The sequence below is a fragment of the Mesocricetus auratus genome, unplaced genomic scaffold (genome assembly GCF_017639785.1).
Source record: "Mesocricetus auratus isolate SY011 unplaced genomic scaffold, BCM_Maur_2.0 Super-Scaffold_100003, whole genome shotgun sequence".
NCBI lineage: Eukaryota > Metazoa > Chordata > Mammalia > Rodentia > Cricetidae > Mesocricetus > Mesocricetus auratus.
Genome location: NW_024429188.1, coordinates 50,482,228 through 50,507,441, shown reverse-complemented (window position 1 = coordinate 50,507,441; position 25,214 = coordinate 50,482,228). Strand labels below are relative to the sequence as shown.

General features: G+C 39.4%; 1 protein-coding gene and 2 pseudogenes across 2 annotated transcripts in view; all 3 read left to right on the top strand.

Moving 5' to 3' along the window:
* Nexmif (neurite extension and migration factor) overlaps window positions 1-25,214 on the top strand; it is a 167,545-nt gene that overhangs the window by 121,692 nt on the left and 20,639 nt on the right. For both annotated transcript variants that reach the window (XM_040744296.1, XM_040744295.1), the window contains exon 2: window positions 8,136-8,191. The gene's annotated coding sequence lies outside the window, so the exon portion shown is untranslated. The remainder of the gene's footprint in view (window positions 1-8,135; window positions 8,192-25,214) is intronic.
* LOC101836332 lies at window positions 4,714-5,204 on the top strand (annotated as a pseudogene).
* On the top strand, window positions 21,788-25,175 carry LOC101840510 (annotated as a pseudogene).

Sequence of the window (25,214 nt, the reverse complement as noted above, 5' to 3'; positions counted from 1 at the left end):
GGCCTATTTATAGACCCAGATTTGCTTAAGTTCGGTTCACTTGGATAACTTGAGTAAAGTTAACATTAGGGGAAAATATAATCTTTTTTCTGTTTGCTACAAAGGCCAATAGCAATTACATCACTTGATTGTAATTAGATTTCTTTTGCAGTTGGTATTTTGGTGAAATCCCTAATGAATGCCCAAGAGTGATTAAACTTTAACAGGGGAAAAGTGTTACAGGCAATTAGTAAAATGTAAGAAACTTAAATGAAAATGGAATCTACATTCCCCTAGCTGCTTCTAAGTATGAAACAAAAATCTATATTACAAATTTCCCCATAAGTTGAAATATCTTTGAGGAGGTGACAAGAAAGTTTTAAATGGTTTTTCATTGCATACCATTGTAAGAACTCCTTCCCTGGGAGATTTAGGCACATGATTACCCTCCTTTTAACACCCCAAAGTCAAACCAAGGTATTATTCCATCAAAGTTTAACTTAAGCAACCACTGAGTTCATTGTGTTTACTTACGGAGACTAGATAACTTCAGAAAGTCTCACCCAAAAAGGATGATGAATTCTTCATAGATACATAGATGGAGGACCCTCACACATACTTCATTTAACCTCTCACGGTCTGTATAATCCCAAGACCCTAAGGGCATATGCAATTAGGGCAGAATTTCATACAAGGACTGGGAGGTACAGGAAGGAGCTGTGGATTCTCCAGTAAAGGTGCAATGACTATCCTATCCCCTCTTTCTCTAAGGGAATATCAGTATATAACAGGCTAAACTTGATACCTTTCTGGTCTCCTGCAACAGGCATAGTTCATCTGATGAAGGTAGTAGCTATTTTCTTTGGATTACCACATTCTGAATGTTATATTCAGATCACTGTGTAGAGGCTTAGTGTGGTAATAGATGTAAAATTCTAAGATAATGTAGCATGTACTAAATGGTGTGTGGAGCAGAAGGCACTCAGGAAAGATGGAGATCTATGTAGGCCAGAATAGATTCCAGAAAGCTAAGACAAAGACAACAAGGATATTTTTGTGTATGTTGAGACAGGAAGAGAAAGAGTATCTTCCAGACAGAAGGATCATGTCAGGTACTGTGCATGATGTCTGTTAAGACTCTTGATATGCCGGGCGTTGGTGGCGCACGCCTTTAATCCCAGCACTCGGGAGGCAGAGGCAGGCGAATCTCTGTGAGTTCGAGACCAGCCTGGACTACCAAGCGAGTTCCAGGACAGCCTCCAAAGCCACAGAGAAACCCTGTCTCGAAAAACCAAAAAAAAAAAGACTCTTGATATATGGCAGTGATCAACTGTAGAAGTCTTTGAAATCCTGCCAGAAGAGGCTAAATTGGATATGGTAGGCAGTGGTGACCCTTTGTGAATTGCCTACTCAAACATGAAGAGAAAATAATATGTTAAGCAACACACAGGGTATATTATTGTAGGTATAATCACCTACTACAAAATTCACTTGTTAGCATTCATTGTGTGATGTAGTGGTAGGTGTGAAGAGAGCAGTCTGCATTTGAAGCAAGATATGGCCAAAAAGAGAGACCAATAAGAGCACTGGGGACCAGAAAGTACTTAGCAATTGGTCAGAAGTCTGGCATAATAGGGAATTTTAGAGGAAAATATGCTTATCCACTGGAAAGAATTTTTATCAATAAGTTACTACTTTATAGATAGACCTAAAATGCAGTACCTTCCCAGAGCGTAATCAGTGAATGGCTTCTGGATCTGACAAACAGTCAGGAACCAAGATGTGCAACAATCTTTCCTCTCCAGACTTTCTCAAAGCTTGTAGACTCAACATTTGCATTAGTGCAACTAGGTCAAAATGACCTCTGTTGTCTAAGAAAGAAGTGCTAAAGACAAATTGAACAACCCCAGCACCAAAAGACTATAAACAAAGGAGATATTAAATGGGTAACAAGAAAGATGTCATTTAAGTAGCAAGTAGTTTTTAGTTCCTCAGAGAAATTTTGTTTACTTTTACATGCATAAATATGCATAAGCATATGCCTTTCTTCTCTATGCTAAAATACCTTTCTGCAACCTGAACCCACTGGCGTGGGAATGATAAGTCCGTGTGGCTTTGAAACAGTTACTTAAAACTCTAAGAAACATTAGTTTTCTCATTTGTGAAATAGTAATGCTAATTCCTACTCACTTCAGAGATTTTTTCTGTGAGGTTTAAAAAATATAAATTAATATAAATATTCTACAACATGGTATGTATTTGGTAAAGCTAGTATAATTATTAGACATCAAGATGAGACTGGTCAGCTTATTACTGGGTGTTAAATTTTAATTTATTTAAAAACAAATTGCTATTTAAGTGGTAGCTAATGGGTAGAATTTAACTTAATCTGATAGCAGCTGCTTAAAATAGTAACTGGATTTCAGTAGTGATTACCTACAGTTGAGTAGAGGTTATGTTAGAAGAGTGGTCAGCAACTAATAAATTCAGTATGTAACTTGTCTTAGTGAAATAGTGTGTCTTTGCCCTTGTAATGATATTCTCTGAGTAAAATATGACTACTACTAAGGATGACTCTAATTTAACTGACTCAAAATATGCATTTCCCCTTAGAGTTTGATTATGACATAGCTTCACTTGAGAGAACTTAAGAAAGAATGAAGATACCATTTTGGAGTCTTACTAGCTATTTATTGCCATTCATCTGCAATTTGCTGTCTGTGGAGCCTGTTAATACATACCAGACACTCGGATACTGTCCATTGATCTGCAGTACATATTTTTGGTTATGCTTGGGTGCTTGGATGAATTGCCTTCTTTATTTAGAAGGACTGGAATTTAATCTAAAGAAATACACAATAATACCATGACTTTTCCAGGTGAAACTGCTTCTTTGCCTTTGATCATGGCTGTGTAAACAAATAAATAGTTCTAAGTATAAATAAATTGTACAAAAAGAACTAAGTAAGGAGGCAGAGCCAAGACAGCTGAGGCGTGCAAGGCTCCCTGCAGCCACCATGAAGGAGGTGTGTTGGCTGGTACGGGAGCAATATGAGAAAGTGCAGCTGCAGTAAACAAAAGACATGGCATTACTGACTAGGACCAGCCCTCAGCCCGCTGGCCAGCCCACAGCATGAAGCTGCTGCAGATACAGCCCGTTCATAAGCACAACACTCATGTCCAGTGAGCCTCGATGTGCGGTGGCCTGGAGCTCATTTGGATTCTGTCCCCAGACGCCCCTAGCTACAAGACCATCACGACTCTAGGCAACAGCAGGATATCTAAGATGAATCTCTGTTATAGTCCAGTATTTATGGTGCTTCAGAAACCAGAAACCTTAAACCAGACCAATGACTCGTTGCAATGAATATTTGAAAGCTGTTTGAGGGAAAATATACTCTGTGATACTTCAACGAACAAATAAGCAAGGAGAGGTGGGAAAGATGGAGGAACCGAGTGGAATGTGCACAGAGGAGAGAGGTGGAACTAGAGATGAGACATCGGTGGCAGGTGTAGGAGAAGTCTGCTGTTACCAGGAGAGCATGTTGTTACCGAGTAGGGCTGGCAGAGTAGTGAGCAGCAGCCGGGAGCTCTTGAAGGCTCTTCCCCAGGCAGGATCGCCCTGGCTCTGAGCAACAACAGGATGCCTACGGTGGAGAATGATTCAGTTTCCAGATTGAGACTTTTCAAAAGACCTCCAGGGTCCGTGCTTGCCCCCTGGAGGCCATGTCATCTGTGCTACAGCTGCGAGATGTGCTGTTGTCCGTGGTCCATGCTGCCACCCTAGGCTGTGTTGATTCTAGGGGTCCATGTGGATGCCTGTAGTCTGTGCAGCCACTTGGATCATGTTACTGTCAGAAGCCAGGTGGATGCCCATGGTCCGTTTTACCACAGAAGGCCACGTTGATACCTGTGGTCTGTGTTACTACCAGACCCATATTGATGTGAGTGACCTCTGCTGCTTCTGAGGGCCATGTTAGTGCCTGTGGTACTGCTGGGGCTCAGAGCCATGTGGCTGTCCGTGGCCCACATTATCACTGAAGGCTATGTGGATGTTCATGGTCTCTGCTATCTCCTGAAAACATGTTGATGTCTGTGGTCTGTGCAGCCATTGGAGGCCATGTTGAGGTCTATGGTTTGAGCTGTGGCTAAAGGCTTTATTGGTGTCCATGATTTGTACTGCCGCCTGAAGTCGTGTTGGTGTCTGAGGCCATGTTGAGGTCTGGGAGTCCATGACCTGTGCTGCAGTCATAGGCCATGATGGTGTTCATGGTCCGTGCTGCAACTGATGGCCATGTTGATGGCTATGGTCTATACTGCCTCTGAGACGATACTGATGTCTACGGTTCATGCTGACACTGGAAGGCATATGGGTGTCCGTGGTCTGTGCTGCCACCAGAAACCATGTGCTACCGCGGACTGGAAAGGGGCAAGGAAGCTTCTTTTGCAGTGTCATTGATGATGGCAGACTCACAGTTGAGAATGAGAAACAAAGAAGGCTTCTGTGACAACCTTTCTGGCCCCCACCCCCACCCCACCAAGAAACAGACTAGACAGGAAGCCATTGAAGAGAACTCTTAAAAATAGTGATAGGGACTCATGGGCCCAGTTGTGGCGGCCCTGGGGAGGGGCCTGGTCGGTCCACAGCGGCCTTCCGTGGCCTTGGCACCCGGGTAGCTGCGCACAGCCCTGCACTAATTGGAGCCGACACTGCGGTGGAGGGATCCGCGGGAAATGATGGACGAGGCGTTGTTTTTGCTTCTCCATAAAGAGATGTTGTCAGGAGTATCCAAGTCTGCCGAGCATGGGGAAGTGGAAAATGGACGATGTATTACTAAGCTGGAAAACATGGGGTTCCGAGTGGGACAAGGACTGATAGAAAGGTTTACGAAGGATACTGCAAGGTTCAAGGATGAATTAGACATCGTGAAGTTGATATGTAAGGATTTTTGGACTACACTATTCAAGAAACAAACTTACAGTCTAAGGACAAATCATTAGGGCATTTACGTACTTCAAGACAACAAATTTCGACTACTTACACAGTTGTCTGCAGGAAAACAGTATTTAGAACATGAATCAAAGTACCTGGCATTTACATATGGCTTAATCCGAGGTGGCTTGCCAAATTTGGGAATAAAAAGTATTGTAACAGCTGAAGTATCTTCAATGCCTGCCTGCAAATTTCAGGTCATAATACAGAAACTGTAGAGTGCAGTGAGACACAAGAGCAACTACTCCTGTGCACAGTGTTGCAAGTACTGATGTCACCTCATCGTCGCTGTCTGTGCTGGAGCAAAGGTGTTCTCTCACCAGATTCACATAGACCACATCAAAGCAGATAAAAGGTCCTCCCACCGTGACATAAACTGAAATGTTCAGTGATTTCAATGAACTAGACACCAAGATGTAAGGTTCTTTATTTTAAACATCTTTAGTTCCTTAGTGTGATATGCATTTAACCACAGATTGAGAAGTGAAACTCAGGATATGTCGAATTTCTGTATAGATAAATATGCACCAATCAGAATAGTTTGTGTTCAGATGACCAAAATTTGTTAAAGTATAAATATGCTTTAGTTATTTAAAAAAACAAACCACTATGCTAGATTAAGCTTGGTCTTATTGTATTGTTTATAATTATTTGTCAAGGGAATTTTTATGCTTATATAAGGATTTCACTTATACATTGTGTATATATAAACACATATGTTACTCTCTAAAACAAATAGTGATAGGGATGATGAAGTATAGCTCTTCACAGTTGATGGCTTCTTGTGGGGTGGGAGTGGGAAAGGACTCAGTTACCTTTAAGGGGCTGGCCACTGGGAGTTTGACCATGCTCCAGTGAGTATATGGGCAACACAAATTAGGCTTGGTATTTTTTTCTTTTCTTCTATTCTTTTTTGTGGGGGTCACTAGGGTGTGGGTGGACCTGAGAAGTAAATGTGATTGGGATACATAATGTGAAACTTCCAAATAATCAATAAAAATTATATTGGAAAAATTAACTGAGACTATAACTACAATTAGGTATTTGTGGATCATTGGATCTAAGATGCCACAACGTTCTCTACAATAATGTAGCAGGTAATGCAATGTTTAGCCTACCTTGGCTATTCCACTATAATGGATCAAATTACTATGGGACCTTGCATTACCTTGTCATCCCATAGTTTCTTGGTGACAGTTATTTGGGCAACCACCAAGACTTTAGTGTCAGTAGCTATAGCTGCCACCTGAAGTGGCAGGACTGAACTCTTATACTCAGGCTAAGGTTATGAGCAAAACAATAGCAGTCAACTTCATCATATTAAATCACCTGAAAAGTTATCAAATTTCTGCTCTTTATACCTACTTAGTAGAAAAAAACAGCTCCTTAGTCTCAGTTCTTCATGTAAAAAAACCATAAGATTGTAAGTTCAGTACATGAGTAAGGCATTAACAAACATACCAACAGATTCTGTGATGAGTTTTCAAATAACAAGGTACCTTTTATTAAAGTCTCTGTAGGGGCTATGGCTCTTTAATTATAGGATCATATTTAGAGCATTGTCTTTATAATACCAGTTTTTACCTTTTCAATATCCAGCATCTTATCAACAAAAAAAGCCTACCAGTTAAACATATTATAGTTAGGATAGAGATAGAAATGCCTTGTCTGAATATAGTAGAGTTTTTCCAGAATTTCATATACTGGAGCATTTTGTGAACAGAAGAAGTGAATGATAGCACAGAACTGATTGAGAAAGCTAGAAAATTGGAGCAAAAATGAAAAGAGGCCAATAAAAGATGGAGCAGAAAGAGTGAATAAAAATAACTTAAGTCAGAATAATAGCTCCCCATCTTTTAATATGTGTCAAAATAACTTGTCTGTAATCCATAGGTTGTCTCATTATGTAGTGGATTCATTTTCTCTAGTAAGATTTTTATCTAGGTATATAATGAGAGCTAATTAGGCTGTCTCTTACACTGGAAAAAAAGAGCAAAATGTAGATTTTTTCTCTAACTCACAATGGAAGATATTGGGAGACATTTTGCAACAGTTCATTCTCCTATAACTCATAACCCATATTTCTACCTCCTTACTGGTATCTTAGTCTTTGAGTGAGACTGATTTGATTCTTGGGGCTATAATGGTTCCCAGAGTTCAAATGAAATGGGTTATGTAGTAAGGAAAGTCAGTAATACCGCCACATCCATCTTACTATCTTCTAATTCAAGCACAGTAATCTAAGCATTGCAGAGCATATTTTATGGTGAGAGACTGTTTTATTTATTCTTTGAGAATGTTATGGATCAATATACTTATGTATCATAAATGACAGTAGAATGAATTGATCCATTGATATTTATTTAAAATCTGTAACTGTTTAACAAAAATATGATTTATTTCAAAAAAGCCAATCAGTGTGTGTGTGTCTGTGTGTGTGTGTGCGTGTGTGTGTGTGTGTGTTTCATTGTGGATCAAATCCAGCATGGGATGCATGTTAATCAAGCTGAACTACTTGCTCTGGCCAAAGTATCTTTTATTTATTTTCTTGAGGTGCTGGGAATTGAACCTAAGCATTCTTGCATTCATTTCCCTCATCTGAGACCCAAAGAGCCTCTAAATAGAAAAAGTAGGAATCTTTAACTTTTTTTACAGAATTACATAACAATAATGTGATAAAGCCATAATGTAAATTTGAGCCTTGGCTCCTAGTCCACTATGAACTCTTGTGATTCATTTTAAGTTGACTAGCCTAAAGTTTTCTTCCCTACTATAAACTGTATTGAATAAAATACAGTATTCAAAGCCTTCAGGGACCAAGCAGCTCCACTGCAACAACCTTATATTATTGTTTTCTTGGCCTTTACTTTTTCACATCTCAAACCAAGATGACAGATATTTTACTGACTCACGGTATGGTGATATTTAAGTGCAACAATTTATATGACCATTCCATTAAATTGCAAAGCTCTCTGTAGTCAATATTCATTTATTAATTCCTTAAATTTAGCTGGAAACAACACTGGAAAACTGACTGAGATCCTCTCTCAAAAGCAAACAAAACACACCAGAATTTTATCTTGGGATCTTCTTGTTGCATTTCTTTTGGTTAAGTTTTATCTGACAAAAATAGCTTGATTTTAATGCTAACTCTTGATTTCAGGTGTTCTGGAAGCTGAGAACCGACGTCAGTCTCCTCTACTTTTTTATTAATTTCCTGTAAGTAGATATTTTATATATGAAGAGTTCATTGGAATTGTTTTACTACAGCAACATGTTAATGAGTTCAAGATTGCTGCATAAGTCATAATCAGTCCACATATTTGTTATTAATCTTTTAATTACCACACAAAGAAAAAAGGTTTGTTGTGGCATATTCATTATATTTTGTTTATGTTAGCCCACCACTTCCTTTCCCTGTTCTTGCTGGTCCCCTTCCTCCACCCAAATAGTATCACTTTCTATTTTCATGGCACATATAGTCCATTATCCTATCTTGTTCCCCTGTCCCTCTCTTTAGGCATTTTCCTCACCTCTCACAATACCCATTCTACTTTCATGTAGTGTGTGTGTGCGCGTGCATATGTGTGATCGTTTTATTTCCATACTAAGAATGTTTCAGACTGTTGCGGTAATATATTTATGTATCATAAATGGCAGTAGAATAAATGATAAACTAAGAGAATCCATTTTTATGGCCCCATCAAAGACTGAACCCTTGACCTTAGTCCAGTTACCTTAACCTGTTACATGTGATAGGACCATGAGCTTTACCAGGAGTAAATTAGTGCAGGATCTGAATCCTGATATCTCTCCCGCTAGTTAGCTGGACTTCAATGAGCTAACTATTTCTGAGATTTTTTTCCTTGTTTACTAAAGGCAAGATTAACAACCGTTTAGCATAACTGCTGTTTGCATTAAAGTAATAAATATATTTAAAATGTTTGGTAGAGTATCACTCAATGTATGTTAATCTTCTTTTACCATACTGTGAATGTAAAATATAAGCAGTTGAGCTTGTGAGTGGATCAGTTTAGAATACATCCCCACTCCTAGAGAAAGACCTTCTGAGAACATATCTTAAGCATGGAGAGGGTTTCCAGCATCCTATCTGAATACTAATAGCAGCATTATTATAGATATACATGCAAGGAAATACTCCATCTTTAGCAGCTGTGTTTAGTTAAGTAACAGATTTAGAAAGTGCAGACTTTAATCTGTGTTTTCTCTTTGGATTTCATCACCATCTGATTTACTTTTTTTGGATAAAAAGTGTAATTGTAGCTTGATTTTCCCCTCTCTATACACAAATTCCAGCCATCCTCCAAAGAAAAAGCTTATTTTTCCTATTTTTTAATTTAAATTAGAAACAAAATTGTTTTACATGTCAATCCCAGTTCCCTCTCCCTTCCCTGCCCCCCCGCTAACTCCATACCCCATCCCCTTTCTGCTCCCCAAGGAGGATGAGGCCTTCCATGGGGGATCTTCAAAGTCTGTGATATCCTTTGGATCAGGGCCTAGGCCCTCCCCCATGTGTCTAGGTTGAGAGAGTATTCCTTTATGTGGAATCGGTTCCCAAAGTCCATTTGTATACTAGGGATGAATACTGATCCACTACCAGAGGCACCATAGGTTGCCTAGGCCTCCTAACTGACACCCATATTCAGAGACTCTGGATCAGCCCTATGCTGGTTTCTCAGCTATCAGTCTGGGGTACATGAGCTCCCCCTTGTTCAGGTCAGCTCTTTCTGGGGGTTTCTCCAGCCTGGTCTTGAACCCTTTGCTCATCCCTCCTTCCTCTCTATAACTGGATTTCAGGAGTTCAGCTCAGTGTTTAGCTGTGGGTGTCTGCTTCTGCTTCCATCAGCTAGCTACTGGATGAAGGCTCTAAGATGACATATAAGGTAGTAATCAATCTCATTATCAGGGAAGGGCATTTAAGGTAGCCTCTCCAATATTGCTTAGATTGTTAGTTGGTGTCATCCTTGTAGATCTCTGGACATTTCCCTAGTGCCAGATTTCTCTTTAAACCTATAATGTCTCCGTCTATTATGGTATCTTTTATCTTGCTCTCCTCTATTCTTCCCCCAACTCGATCTTCCTGCTCCCTCGTGCCCTCTTCTTCCCCTCTTCTTCTCCCCTTCTCTTTCTCCTAGCTCCTTCTCCACTTCCCCCCATGCTTCCAATTTGCTCAGGACATCTCCAAGGGACCATGTATGTCTCTCTTAGGGTCCTCCTTGTTTCCTAGATTCTCTGGCGGTGTGGACTGTAGACTGGTAATCCTTTGCTCTATGTCTAAAATCCATATATGAGTGAGTACATAGCATGTTTGTCTTTTTGTGACTGGGTTACCTCGCTCAGGATGGTTTCTTCTAGTTCCATCAATTTTCCTGCGAATTTCAAGATTCCATTGTTTTTTATCCTGCTGAGTAGTACTCCATTGTGTAAGTTGACCACATTTTCTCCATCCATTCTTCAGTTGAGGGGCATCTAGGTGGCTTCCGGGTTCTGGTTATTACAAATAATGCTGCTATGAACATACTTGAACAGATGTCCTTGTTATATGAATGTGCATCTTTTGAGTATATGCCTAAGAGTGGAATTGCTGGATCTTGTGGTAGACTGATTCCCATTTTCCTGAGGAATCTTCATACTTATTTCCAAAGTGGCTGTATGAGTTTGCACTCCTACCAACAGTGGAGGAGTGTTTCCCTTTCTCCACATCCTCTCCAGCATAAACTGTCATATGTGTTTTTTTTATTTTAGGCATTCTGACAGGAGTAAGATAGAGTTGTGTTGATTTGCATTTACCTGTTGGCTAAGGATGTTGAGTACTTTCTTAAGGGTCCAACAGCCATTTTAGACTCATCTATTGAGAATTCTCTATTTAGTTCTGTACCCCACTTTTTAATTGGATTATTTGGTGTTTTGGAGACTAGCTTCTTGAATTCTTTGTATAATTTGGAGATCAGCCCTCTGTCTGATGTGGGGTTGGTGAATATCTTTTCCCATTCTGTGGGCTGCCATTTTGTCTTGTTGACTGTGTCCTTTGCTTTACAGAAGCTCCTCAGTTTCAGAAGGTCCCATTTATTAATTGTTGGTCTCAGTGTTTGTGCTACTGGTGTTATGTTCAGGAAGCAATCTCCTATACCAATTCATTCAATGGTATTTCCCACTTTCTCTTCTAAGAGGTTCACTGTGGATGGATTTATGTTGATATCATTGGTCCATTTGGACTTAAGTTTTGTACATGGTGATAGACATGGATCTGTCTGCAGTCTTCTACATGCCAGCATCCAGTTATGCCAGCACCATTTGTTGAAGATGGTTTCTTTTTTTCTATTGTATAATTTATCTTCTTTGTCAAAAGTCAGGTATCCATAGGTGTGGGTTAATATCAGGGTTTTCAATTAGATTCCATTGGTCTACCTGTCTATTTTTGTGCCGATACCAAGCTGTTTTCAGGACTATAGCTCTATAATAGAGCTTGAAGTCAGGGATGGTGATGCCTCCAAATGTTCTTTTATTGTGCAGGGATGTTTTGACTGTCCTGAGTCTTTTGGTTTTCCATATAAAGTTGAGTATTGTTCTTTCAAGATCTATGAAAAATTGTGCTGGCATTTTGATGTGGATCGTGTTGAATCTATAGATTTCTTTTGGCAAGATTGCCATTTTTCCTATGTTGATCATACCTATCCAAAAGCATGGTAGGTCATTCCATTTTCTGGTATCTTCTTTAATTTCTTTCTTTAAAGACTCAAAGTTCTTGCTATACAGGTCTTGTTTGGTTAGCTTTACTGTTGTTGAATGTGTTCTTATATTGTCTTCTTTCAATCCCTTATTGCCGTGGGTGCAGGTGGGGTCTCTTCCTCTCCTGGTGGGTATGGGTCCAAGGTTTTCTTCTGGTGGGTGCATGCAGTTCATTACCCTGATAGGTCTCACGGTGGATGCAGGCGGGTCTAAGGGACTCCCTCTCTCGGTGGCTGGACTAGCACAGTCAGCCGAGGGTGTGTTGACCTGCCTGCAGTCCCCAGGCCAGGAAATCCCAAATGCTGCCTTTTAAAAAATCCTAAATAAGAAACTGTAGATATTTGAAAGACATGGCAATAAGGGGATACCTGAAGAGGACTTTAGAGTAAAAAGTTTAATGCCTAATGCCTTTTTCCTAAAAAGACCTGTTTCCTTAATGTGCAGGAGAAATAGGTAACTGGAGAGACACCACATCAAAGCTTTATTTCTCCCTGTTGCACAGATGGGTGAGTTAATAGCCAGGAAAGAAACTATCATTGAGTTTCAAGATGACGAAAGCAGTATTCATGGAACTGGAGGCATTTCTTTCCTCACAAAGGAACTGGAGGACAAGGCAGCAGAGGTTTTTGACGTCAACACTTTGGTTCTTCTAACCTCTCTCTTCCACCTAAAATCTTTGGATTCGAACTCTACCATTGAGTTCGAAATTTGTTAGCACGGAGTTGTCAAGATCTAAGGGAAAAATCAAATGTGGTCTTCAGAGTAGCTCTGGGGATCAGAGAGGAAAGTGGTTCATATTAGGGCTGTGCAAAATCATTAAGGCTACAGTCATAAAGAAGCGCCACTACTGAGAGGGCAAAGGTTTTCAGCTTCTTCTTAACCATATCCTCCATTATCCACAGCTTCATTTCCCTCACTACTTCTCAGCAGCAGGCAGGTCTGTAATTCCAGTGCTCCCACAGTGGGATGGATGGGAAGCAGAGACAAGAAAATGCCTGGAAGTTCTCAGGCCAAGTAGCTTGGTGTACACAGTAGCAAACAAGAGATTCTTGAGGACTCTTGTCCAAGGTTGTTCCCTGACCTGAAATTGAAGCTGTAGTATGTGCATGTGCATGTGCACAAAGGCAAAAGAGAAGTCAGTGTCTATATATAAACCATTCACCTCTCATAGTAACTGTGTGTGAGAAAGAGAGAGATAGAGATATTATAGAAATGAAACTGGGAGCTTGGAGAATTAAGTAATCTTTCTCAGCATCACACAGCCACTAAGTGGCACAGCGGAGACTCAGAAACCAACCTTTTGACTTCATTCAAGACTAATCCCTTTTTCTCTGTACTTTTACTTCTACCTATATCCAAAAGTAGCAGTACTTAAGTATTATCTATTACTGTCACTATTCTTATAGCTTGTATTACCAGACTTATGAAATAATTGGAACAGAGAGAAAAAGAAATTAAATGTATTTACTAAGCTGTATACTCAGGACTAAAGGCATGTATAACAGTAACAAGTAGCTGTTATTAGACCATAGTCTCCTAAAATTAATTTGATACCTTTGATTCTACAGCCCAGACTTAATAAGGTTTATGAAATCAAGAATTTAAAACCAACCAATCCTAATTAGGAAACCTTCATGTTGAAGCCATTCCCTGGGCCATGAAGTGCCTCTAATCCTGTCAACACAAGATCTGAAGCTTATGGACATAGTTTTCTAGGGCAAAATGCATTTGTTGTCTTGGAGACCTAAAGCAGTCATGTGCCACCAAACAAAATTTGTGTAATCACAAATTTGATAATATTGATTATAAATGTATTAAAATATAAACAGTGTGATAAAAGTATAGAATATGAAGATGTGGCAAATGATAGAATGTTACAGGGTTGGGATACATTGCTAAGACTACGAGTGGCTTCTATTTTTCTTTCTCCCTTCATTTCTTCATGCTATCTGAGGAAGCTTTTAGTTCCTTTTCATAAGGTTGGCATTTGATTTTCATTTTAATTTTCATGATATGTTTGTACTTAATTGTGTGCTCTTTGCTTTCCACAAACCATGATTGTAATCTAGCCAGGGTTAGAAAGGAAGTTGTTGAGTGCTACAGGCAATAATATCCAGCCAAGTGGAGTCTCATGGAGTGTCATTTCATTTGGCTTTCAAACTGCACAGACACTTGGAGAAATGTGGCCCAGCATTCCTGAAAAGTCATGTTTTTTTTTAATGAGGGAAATATAGGGCCAAGGTGCCAAAGGCAAAGAATGCTTGTCTGTCTTGACTAGTTTGCATGTATTTTAATAGAAAAACCTTTGTGACTTTCACTGAAAAAAAAAACTGTGGATTGGATCTTAAAGAGTTTTTAACCTACTGCATTCCTCTGCTCCCTAAAGCTCCTTGTCTTTGACAGAATTTCTGTTCTTTATAAATAATGTAACCCAAATATGGCAGAGTAAGTGAATGTCATCTGCAGCTTTCTCATGGATGGCTGAGTAACTTGAGAGGGACCTAATTTTATTGGACGTGTTGTGTTTTCTTGTGTATCTTTTTAGAAGTTGGCCAAATTTATTTCTGATTTCTGCAGCTGATTTCTCTTGATGTGACACAAAGCTATCTAGTCTACTTTCTCCATCCACTACTTAAATCTGTTCTTTAATGTTGTCAAATTGTTATCCAGATTCGTGAATATTTCTAGTGACAGACAGACAGATAACTCACTTTTTTATGCCTCTCCCTTAGCATTCATTTCATCCTAAGACTTTTCTCTTAGTATTCTGAGCTAGTATGCCTCCCTCAAGTTATTTCTCATTGAGGACTAGCCAAGTCCTGTTTCAACTTTTGTGATGAATATATTTAAAAACAGAAGACACATTTCTTAAATTTCCTCCCCCAAGGAGGACCTAGGCCCTGCCCGGGATTATATGACAGACTATGAAAATCCCTCATGGAAGGTCTTACCCTCCCCGGGGGGTGGAGGGGAGGGGAGGAAAAGGGAACTGAGAGTAACATGTGTAAAAAGTTAAACAAAATAAAATAAAGAAAAAAACCAATAAAACAAAAAAATTCCTCCCCCAAACCAAACTACAGTTTCGAGTATTCTTGTTCTAGACTTTTCCATCTTATTAATTTCTAGTTTGCTTGCATTAGTTATGGAGCTGACTAGAACACGCGTTCATTTCCTTTCTTCCACCTTAGTGAAAACATATGTCCCTTGTTCAGTTGCTTATTTGTATTTCTGTAGGTTGTTGTTTTGTGTTGTTTGTTTGTTTGTCTGTTGAGACAGAATCTTACTTTGTAACCCCAATTTGCCTGGAACTTTCTATGTAGATCAGGCTGGCCTGAACTCACAGTAATCTGCTTCTTCCTCCTGATTGATGGGTTAAAGGCCTGTGTCACTATTCCTATCCTAGTTTTTAATGTATTTTGTAGATTGTTAATATTTTAATGTTAGACCATTAGCACTGTCGAATAATTTTAATTAAAACACATACCATCAACATCTTCTTCCTACCCACCCTTCCTCCCTCAGGAGACAAACATTCTAATTTGGCATGACATTATCTGGCCTAACCGTGCCTGGCATATGAAGTGCCTAAAGGTCATCTTCCACTGTTTTAGCCTTCCAGAGTGGTTGAATTAAGTTCAAACTCAGGATGTTTTTGAAATCTTAAATCTCTCTGGGGATGTTTTTCATAACGTCTTTGAACTGGATGATGCTACAATAAATGAAATATGCTGCACTGGATTAAAAGGTTATTTCCCTGGTGTGTCAAGCTAACAGACAACATGAAACTTCCCATTAGGCCTTGGACATCTCTAGTTGTCAGTGTAGTAACCCTGTCTCCATTAGGTCCCTAACCTCTGCTGCTCCGTAAAACCTTTAGCCGGGAAGCTACCTGTCAGAGTGAATGTTGAATGGCAGCAAGACAAAGAAAAGAAGACATAGAAAAGTCCAAAACAAACAAAAGACATGAGAGACTTTATAAGCTCATAGTCTGAGTCCAGGGATTCAGATCTAAAGACCAATGGAAACCCATTCGGGGGAGGAGGGGAGGGAGAGGGAGCTGGGCTTGACATGTGAAACAAGATTTTTTTCTAACCTAAATAAAAAAATAATTTAAAAAATTCACACAAATACAAAAAGAAAAAGAAAAAAATAGGAAAGAAACCTCATTCCAGACAAAAAATCACAACAACAGCAACAGTTATTGAATAATATATTACCAATAAATTAAAAGAATAAAGGACAGGACAAGTGTTATAATATCTATAATTAAAAGTGAGCTCACATATCCAAATATTTCCATTTATGAATCTCTTAAAAACTTTCCTTGTGAAGTTAGGAATTTCCCTACAACGCTAGACCATATATTCTGAATGTCTATCAAAATGAAAGTAAATCTGCAAAATGTGGTAAGTATATACCACAGAGCATTATATAACATATAAAATGTCAAAATGAAATATATGCATAGAAGTGTCAACAATTACAAATGTGGTATATAATAACAACAATTAAAATAATGAGGACTAGCATGATCATGCAATCCTGTAATCCAGCTCTTGCAGGAGGATGACTGCAATTTAGAAGCCAGCCTGACCTACATAGTGAGTTCCAGGCTGGCCAACACTAAGCAGTGAGACCTTATCTCAAAGAGAAAAACCTTAAATAATAAGATAAATAGCATGATACCATTTACATGTAAACTTTAAGTATAAACACATAACAGTACTCCTTTAAATGAGTGTAGGGGCACACACATTTACATTAGAAGGGTTACCTGTGAAAAAGTACAGGAATAAACAAGAATAACTGAGTAATATACAAGACAAAAAAGTTTGCTTGGATCATTGGTATTATTAAACCTTTTTATCTGAGAGCAGTAAAATAAACATTAGGCAGGCATGTACAAATAAAAAACAACCAGATGATTAGCAAGTAAGAAGAACAATGCTGTCTGGTTTTCATTTCTATGATAGTGAAAATGTTCTGTATTGGCTACATTAGCCATATGTCATTACTAAATGAAATGTGACTAGAATGACTGATGAGATGGTTTTAATCTAATTTAATTTAATTAGTCTATATTTAAATTTGAATGTTTACCGATGACTAGTAGCCACTATACTGGAAGGTAAAAATACCAAATATTTGCACATAATAGATAGATGGACACTATGGTTTTTTTTTAATGGTCGTTATAATACTTGGCTCCACTGATAAACAAGAGAATAGTGAAAGAACATAAGAAAACAAGAAAAGAATGTCATTGGCCTTGCCTTGTTCAGGAACTATTTTTCTCATAAATAGATGACCTTCTACAAGCCTGGTCCCTCAACAGTCTTCCCTACTGTGGTCTTGGATGATAGAACTGGGTCCTGCATAACCAACTGTTGTTGTTCAACGCATGAGGACTTTGAAACAGAAGCATGCAATTAATGGTTGCTACCCAGATTTTAAAGCACACAGGACTCCAGAATGCCATCCATTTGGTTTTTGTTATCATTCAAGATTAACTTGACCTGGATGCTGCAGAAGATACCTCAGGGAGTTAATTTCGATTATGTGTTCTGAGAATTTGTTTGTTTGCCTTGGTATTAGTGGTAGTAATGAAATTCAGTGGGTCCAAACAGGGAGCTAAAAAGCGATAGATGATAGCCAGACTATTAAAAAATAAGCTCTAAATGGAAGGACTGCAAAATTATATTTGTACTGACCCATCTTTTCTGATGTACATCATCTTCCCTGTCCTTTTCCCTTATTCCTGTATTGCCCATTCATAGTCCCATGTAGAAAATTAAAGTAATGTGACAGAAATGGTATCAAAGGGGATGACAGGAACATAAACCAAAAACAATTCCTGTTTTTGAAGAAACTGAGGTCACAAGACTCTTGTCTTCATTTCTTGGAGTTTTATCAAAGCACTCAGAATTGTCACACTACTTCATTCTACTTCATGTTTTGACATCTCCCCCCCCCATTTTTAATTTTTAATAGCAGGATATCCAGAGTGGTTTTGATTTGAGATGCTGTAGATGAATCTAATTATAGCCATAATGTATAATAGTAGAACAGTGAAAAAATTGTGTGTAATACTCTGCCACTAAGAACAGAGACATAAACTATGTCTGGTACTACTGGCTACATTATTATATTGATCAGAAAAATTTAGAGGATAGCTTGGAAAGAAAGCCATATGATTAGTAGTTCTGGTATCTTGTAGAATGTAAGCCTATATTTGCCCTCTAATTGGAATACAATTATTATGATATCCTATGCAAATGGGAAGTGATTCAAATACCAAGAAAAAATCAAATGCACTTCCTTCTTCAGATGAGCAAATGAGTTACTACAGTCCCAAGGTCCCAAGGTCCAGGCATAAACACAGTCATTAGTAAAGATAACAGGAACTGGATCTTGTCTTAGTTTTCTCAGAAGCACTCAGAAATCTCTTCACACGACTCCATTTTTGGACTGTGTTCCCACAATCACTGAAAGCCCTTAACATTTCTTCTGATGTTGTCTCTAGTCCTTCTTCCCACACCAATATTTTTCCAATGATGTTTTAACTTGACCTTACTAAATAATTAAATTCATTTTAGTACTTTGAGATTAAATGAATCCCTAGCTCCAGTCATATTCCAACTTCTGGTCCTTTGTATAGCAACCTGATTTCACACTAGGAAATAAAACACACTGTGCTTTTTTCAGTATACACAAACTCTGTGTGTGTGTGTGTGTGTGTGTGTGTGTGTGTGTGTGTGTATGTGTAAAAGGGACTAGTCTGCTTTATGGTACAACAAAGAACTTTAAAATCTGAAGTCTGTATTAGCAGTGCCTTTCTTTTTTCTCCCACCCCTCTCTATTCCATATTGCGATAAACAGGGACAGCTTTTGGATTTGTAACAATATTCCTCCAATAATGAAAAACAGGAAGTTAGAACTCTAATTAGTAGTAATTTTATTTGTAACTTATTTCACCTAGCAAAACTTGATGCAGCTGGGGACACTTCTGAACTAGAAGTTAACACACATCCAATGTATTATATATATCAATATACTTTGTGGTACTGGCAAATGATTTCCTCTTTTGGAACTTGGTTACAATTTGTAAAGTGAGGAATTTGGGATTAAATTCTCTTCCAAATTCATTCTAGCCCAGATATATAGCTCAGCAATTATATTTCTGAAAAGAATATAATATCATTTTAAAAATGTTATTAACAGGTAATATCAGTATAAGAAAAGAGAGTAGAAAACATGGAAAAGTAAAAAAAAGTAATTCCCCCTAAAGCTATTGAACTCAGGTCTTAGATGTAACTAGGTGCTGCCTGTCAACAAAGGCACTCTGTGATTATATCTTATATAAACTCATCCTCAGTGATGAGGTCCTTCCAGGGACACAACAACTTGTACATATCAATAGGGTTATATAAGTTGGTTTGTTTTAATGTGCTTTTGTATTACCCATGCGGGTCTATAGTCAAGAAAATAAGAACACTCTGCAGAAAAAACCATCTGACAAACTGTGATTCGACTCCTCTATCACTCATCCTTTGGACCTGAAAGAAAAACAAATAGAAGTTCTTAAACTATAACTCCTTTGTAAAGGCAAAGAAACTGCAGGATGTACCTGTACAATTGAGCTACATGCAGTATAAATATTTAGAAGTGAAGTCTACTTCCTATATTAATTCTCATTGGTTCTTCTGATCCTTTTTTCTTTCTATTTCTTATTCAGTTCTTAGTGAATATTCTGCTTTCTAGCTTTTGTATAGCCTTTTGGCATAGGCAGTGCATTTTTATCTACTTTCACATTGATTTCTCATCTTATAAATGTGTTCTACTTGGAATTTTCTTTAGGGTGATGTCACAAGATGGTGCAGATATGACTAGAGGAGAAAGGAGGTGATAAGGTTGGAAGACTCGCATGTTGGGCTAGGATAATATATAAGCACCATCATTTTTACTGGGATCCTCATCAAAGAGCTCTCCTACCTCAACTTTACTAGTAGTTGCCATGCAATGGAAAGGAATGAAGAATTCCCTGATGTATATACTTATCAATATCACCCCAAATTTAAATGAAAAACTGCTTCACCTGTGCCCATTTGAAAAAGTTAAATGAGTTATTTAGAACTGCATGAGATCTTAGATATAATTTAGCTCGTCTCCTATATTTTATAGGTCATAAAACTTATATCCAGAAAGGGGAAAGAGCTTATCAAATGTTACTTAGATAATTAGAAATTGTATTCTGTTCATCATATAGTATCACTTCTTTTATATGAGTTTTGAGGGTGCTTTCTAAAATTTTGAAATATTTATCATGATATAACATGTTACTGCTTGGTTTCTGGGATACATAGAACCCAGGAGGGGAAAATGAAGGTAAATACAAAAGAAGGGGGAATACTATTTTTTCAATTTTTGTTTAAATTAGAAAGAAGCCTGCTTCATATGTCAATCCCAGCTCCCTCTCCCTCCCCCCTCTCCTGCTCTCACCAGTTCCCCATCCTATCTTCCCTCCCCTCACCAGGGAGTGTGAGGCACTCTCACATCCAAGGCTCATAAGTTATTAGGGAATAGGAGGTGGAAAGATTCTAAGAGCTAGAGAATCAGGGAGGTTTCTGAGACATTGTGTGTCCTAATAATGCCAGAGGCTATACCCATAAATCTCACCAGCATGACTGGTTGAACAAGGAAAACAATAATAAACATACTAAATTGGATCTAGGAAAGCCCATGAGGCTTCAACCCTATGCAAAAACTACAGCCAACTAAGGAATGCTGAGAGCAAGAGAAATGGTCTTCTTCAATGAAGAGCACACCAGTTGGCTATCCAAAACTGTTGGGAGCCAAACCAACCCATGACTTTCTCAGAGGCCCTGAAGAAAGGGCAAAGAGAACATTAGTTCTGTGTCCTCCTCCAGGAGCAGACTTGGCAAGGTCCAGTCTGAAGAGAGTCAAGGCTATGGTTTATAGGGATCTGATTCTTCCCCCAAGGGTGTGGTTATCAGTCCTAAGATAACAGTGTCTTGAGGTATACTGTATTTTCTTTGCCAACATTAGCTGATTCACCTCTCTGCTGTCCTTGGCCATTTTCTTCTGGTCCCAACCATTGCCTTTGTCTCTTTTATTCCTCAAGCCCTGGTTCTCTCACTTGACACCTCACTGATAGAGACTCTTATTCATGAGAGTTCAAGCCAAGTGGTACCCATCTGTGGGGTAATAATACAAAAGAAATGAAAAACTGAGTACAGTTGTGATAAATATATAAAAAGAGTGAAAAGAGTTAGACTAGGAGACTGCCTAAATTAAGTAAAATGAAAAGTCAAAGAGGGAAAGAAAGGAAGGAGCCAGGAGTAATCATGGGATGGTGGGATTCAAAGGGGTGTTCTCTTCCTTCAGATGCTCCTTTCACTCCTGATTTCTGCTCCTTATCACTAAAGAGCTTAGAAAAGTTCTCTATTTTTCTTTTTACACTCCCCTTGACTCTCTGAAGTAGGCACTGTAAATTTAAAGACATTGGAGTGTATAGGTAACAGTTTAAAGAGAGAACATCACATACGAGGGCCATGTAAGTTTACCATTGATGGGCCTGTCTGCACTGTGGAATTTGGCATATGAGATTGCTTTGACCCACAGCATAAATATGATTCAATTGTAATTGTAATTCAACATTCCCATAAATTTGGACAGTTCACTCCAAAACAGGTGTGTGTGTGTGTGTGTGTGTGTGCGTGTGAAGATTAGAAAAAGAAAGTTAAATAATAAAGATAAAAGACCATGAGCTCGAGGAAACCTGTCAGCTCTTGAATTATATTCACTTTGTAATGCCTCAGAGAACAAGGGAAAAGTTTCTTTCTTTATTGATACAAACATAGAGTCACCTAAAATGGCTCCTACCCATTTAGCTGAGCCAAGTGTCCATAATACAGCAGGGGATTTTACAGACAATGAAGTAAAAAGAACACAGTGGGAATGCAGTAGCAGAAGCAGCTGCACTGATTCAGAAGCCCAAACCCAAAAGGGTGCATAGCCAGAGCCCCAGTGCAGAGCCCACGAATGATGATATCGATCTACAAGCAGGTCACATTGGACAAGGATGACCTGATGGACTCACTTTCTGAGGGCAATGTGCACCCTATTGCCTTGCATATGAACTTCTTCAGTTCCTGGAGCACTCATAGGTGCTGAATGATGCCACCTCCAATGGAGAAGCAGCTAGTAATTTTGGTGTAGTTTCTGACAGCAGAGATGGTGGCCTATCTGACAGCTTAGGTCACAAATACCAGAGAAGAACAATCCTGGTATGTCTGAGAAAAGCCTGAGTTTCAGTGACCCATTTCATCTTAAACTCCATGGACCCCACTGTAAACCCTTGCTAGGATTTCTTCAACTATGTCTGTGGGGTCTGGATCAAGACCAACTCCATACCCGATGACCATTCACATTAGGTAACCTCTGCAAACATAACCAAGCCATAATAAAGAGCCTGCTCAAAAATTCCACTGCCAGCATGAATGGGGCAGAGAGGAAGGCCCAAATTTACAACTATGTGGGTAATAACAAAATGTGGATCGAGGAGCTCAGGCCAAGCCCCTGGCAGAGCTTATTGAAAAGCTTGGGGCAGGAATATCACAGAACCCTATACCAAGGACAGTTTTGAAGGCATAAGGCAGATGATCACACCCTACCATGGAACCTGACCCATCCTGTCCATACTATTGCAGACTCGAAGATATCCAACAGCAGTATGGCCAAGTAGACCAGTCCAGCCTCAGCTTATCCTCTTAGAGACCTGAACAAAATGGAAAATGAGCAGGTACTAATTGAATATCTGAACTACACAGTCCCTTGAGGGAAGCTGCTGGGCAGTAGGAATGAGGACTCCATTCAACCCCAGATGCAACAGACCCTGGACTTTGAAACAGTGCTAACCAATATGTCACTGTCTTCCAGGAGATGTGCCAGGAGGAGGAGCTCATCTACTACAAAGTCACAGCAACTGGTCTAGAGGTTGGCTCCTCCCATCAACCATTATTAAAATAACCTCTCAAAACCATTTTGTTTTACCCAGTAGAGATCAGAGTCTGAGCCCATCATGATCAACAACAAAGAATACATGGCACAAGTCTCTATCCTCATCAACACCTCCAACAAATGCCTGCTGAACAACTAAGTGATGCAGAACCTGGTACAGAAAACAAGCTCCTTCCTGGTCAGTGCTCTCAGGACAATGATGAGTTCATGTAGGTCATATATGGGTCGGAGTAGACCTGCCTCCCCTGATGTAAGATTTTTGGGAGTGACAGAGAAAACAGTCTGGGTTTTGTTCTGGGTCCCATGTCTGCGATATTGGCCTTTGCTGAAGACAGCAAGAATATAGCCAGTGAGATAATCTTGGAGATATTAAGTCATTTGAAGAGAACCTGAGCACCCTGAAGTGGATGAAGACACCCAGAAATTGGCCAAGAAAAAGGCAGATGTCATCTGCAACATGATAGGCTACCCTATCTTAATCATGGACACAAAGGAGCTAGACAAAGTGTTCAATTATTGCACCATAGTTCCATATCTATACTTTGAGAACCCATGACTTTTCAGCTTCTCATGGAGGTTCACAGTCAATCAGCTCAGGAAAATCCCCAACAGATCAGTGGAGTATGACCCCACCCATAAAAAATAAGATTGAGTTTCCAACTGGAATCCTGTAGGCACCATTCTATAACCACTCTAAACACAAAATCTTGAACTTTGGAGGCATTGGTATCATCCGGGGCCATAATCTCCAGCCCTGATGGAGGAACTCATCCATGGATGCCTTCAAGTAGTAGACCAAATGCGTGGTGCAACAATGCAGCAACTAAATTGTAAACGATCTGCACACTATCGAGGAGAACTTTGCCAACAATGGGGGCCTCAGGGTAGCCTAAGGGGCTTACCAGAACTGGATGAAGAATGGGACTAAGCAAATGCTGCCTACCCTGGGTTTCTCCAACAACCAGCCATTCTTCCTGGGATTTGCACATCTGAGAGCTTCCACTGAAGGTCTCAACACCTATCCCCATACCCGGGTCCTCCTGCTTTTATGTCAATATCAAATGTTCAGCCTTGAAAACATATGTACAAATAACATTATACAGATTAAGCAGGCTGTATTTAGGAATATATACATAAATTCATGAAAAAGAGACCATGAATTTGAAAGAGAACAAGGAGGGGTCTATTTGAGTGCCTGGAGGGAGGAAAATAAAAATAAATGGATTTTTTTCATTTTATTTTCCAGTTTAAATTTAGATAAGAAACGAGGTTGCTTCACAAGTCAGTTCCAGGTCCCTCTCCCATTCCCTCCCCTCCTCCCGTGCCCTCCCCCAACCCCCCCCCTGTTATCCCCTCATTCCCCCAGGGAGGGTGAGGCCCTCCATGGGGGTGTCCATAATCTGTCATTTCATATAGGGCAGGGCCTAGACCCTTCCCCAAGAGTTCAGGGTGAGAGTGCACCTCACATTGTTCTATGGGAGTCCAAAGTCCGTGTGTATACTTGGGATGGGTACTGATCTGCTGCCCAAGGCTCAATAGATTCCCTAGGCCTCCTCACTGACACCCAGATTCAGGGGGTCTTGATCAGTCCCATGCTGGATTCCCAGGCTGATGCCTGGGATTCAAGAGTTAACCTTTGTCTGGTCAGCTGTTTCTGGGGGTTAAACCAGCCCAGTCTTAATCCCTTTGATCATCAGTCCTCCCTCTCTGTTACTGGCTTTCTTGAGTTCAGCTCAGTACTTAACCAAGGGAGTCTGCCTCTTCTTCGATCAGCCACTAAATGAAGTTTCTGTTTCCCAGACTCTCTGGCCATAGGATTGTAGGCTGGCACTCCCCAGATCTATGTCTAAAATCCATATATGAGAGAGTACATGCCATGTTTCTCTTTTTGTGACTGGGTTACCTCACTCAGGATGGTTTCTTCTAGTGTCATCCATTTGCCTGAGAATCTCATAAAAATAAATGGATTTTTTAATGAGAAATATGAATTAAGGGATTCTCAACCTTCCTAGTGATGCGCCCTTTAATACAGTTCCTAGTGTTGTGGGAACCCCCAGCCACAAAATTATTTCATTGCTACTTATAACTATAATTTTGCTACTTTTATAAGTCACAATGTAAATATCTGTTTGCTAGTGATCTTCGGTGACTCCTGTGAAAGGGTTTTTTTGACCCCCATGGGGATCACAACCCACAGGTTGAAAACTGCTGCATTACAGTTTCTTTGTGATCATTTCTTATGCTCTCATTCTTAATATTTTTTAAAGTTGTATGATTGGTTATTTAATTATCTTTGCCCTTATATTTTGTAGGAACTAGAGAGATAGATCAGTGGTTAAGAACACTTGCTGCTCTTGCAGAATACCAGAATTCAATTACCAGCACTCATGTTACAGCTCACAGCCACCTGTAAATCTAGCTCTGGGGATCTGTGCACTCTTTTGGACCACAC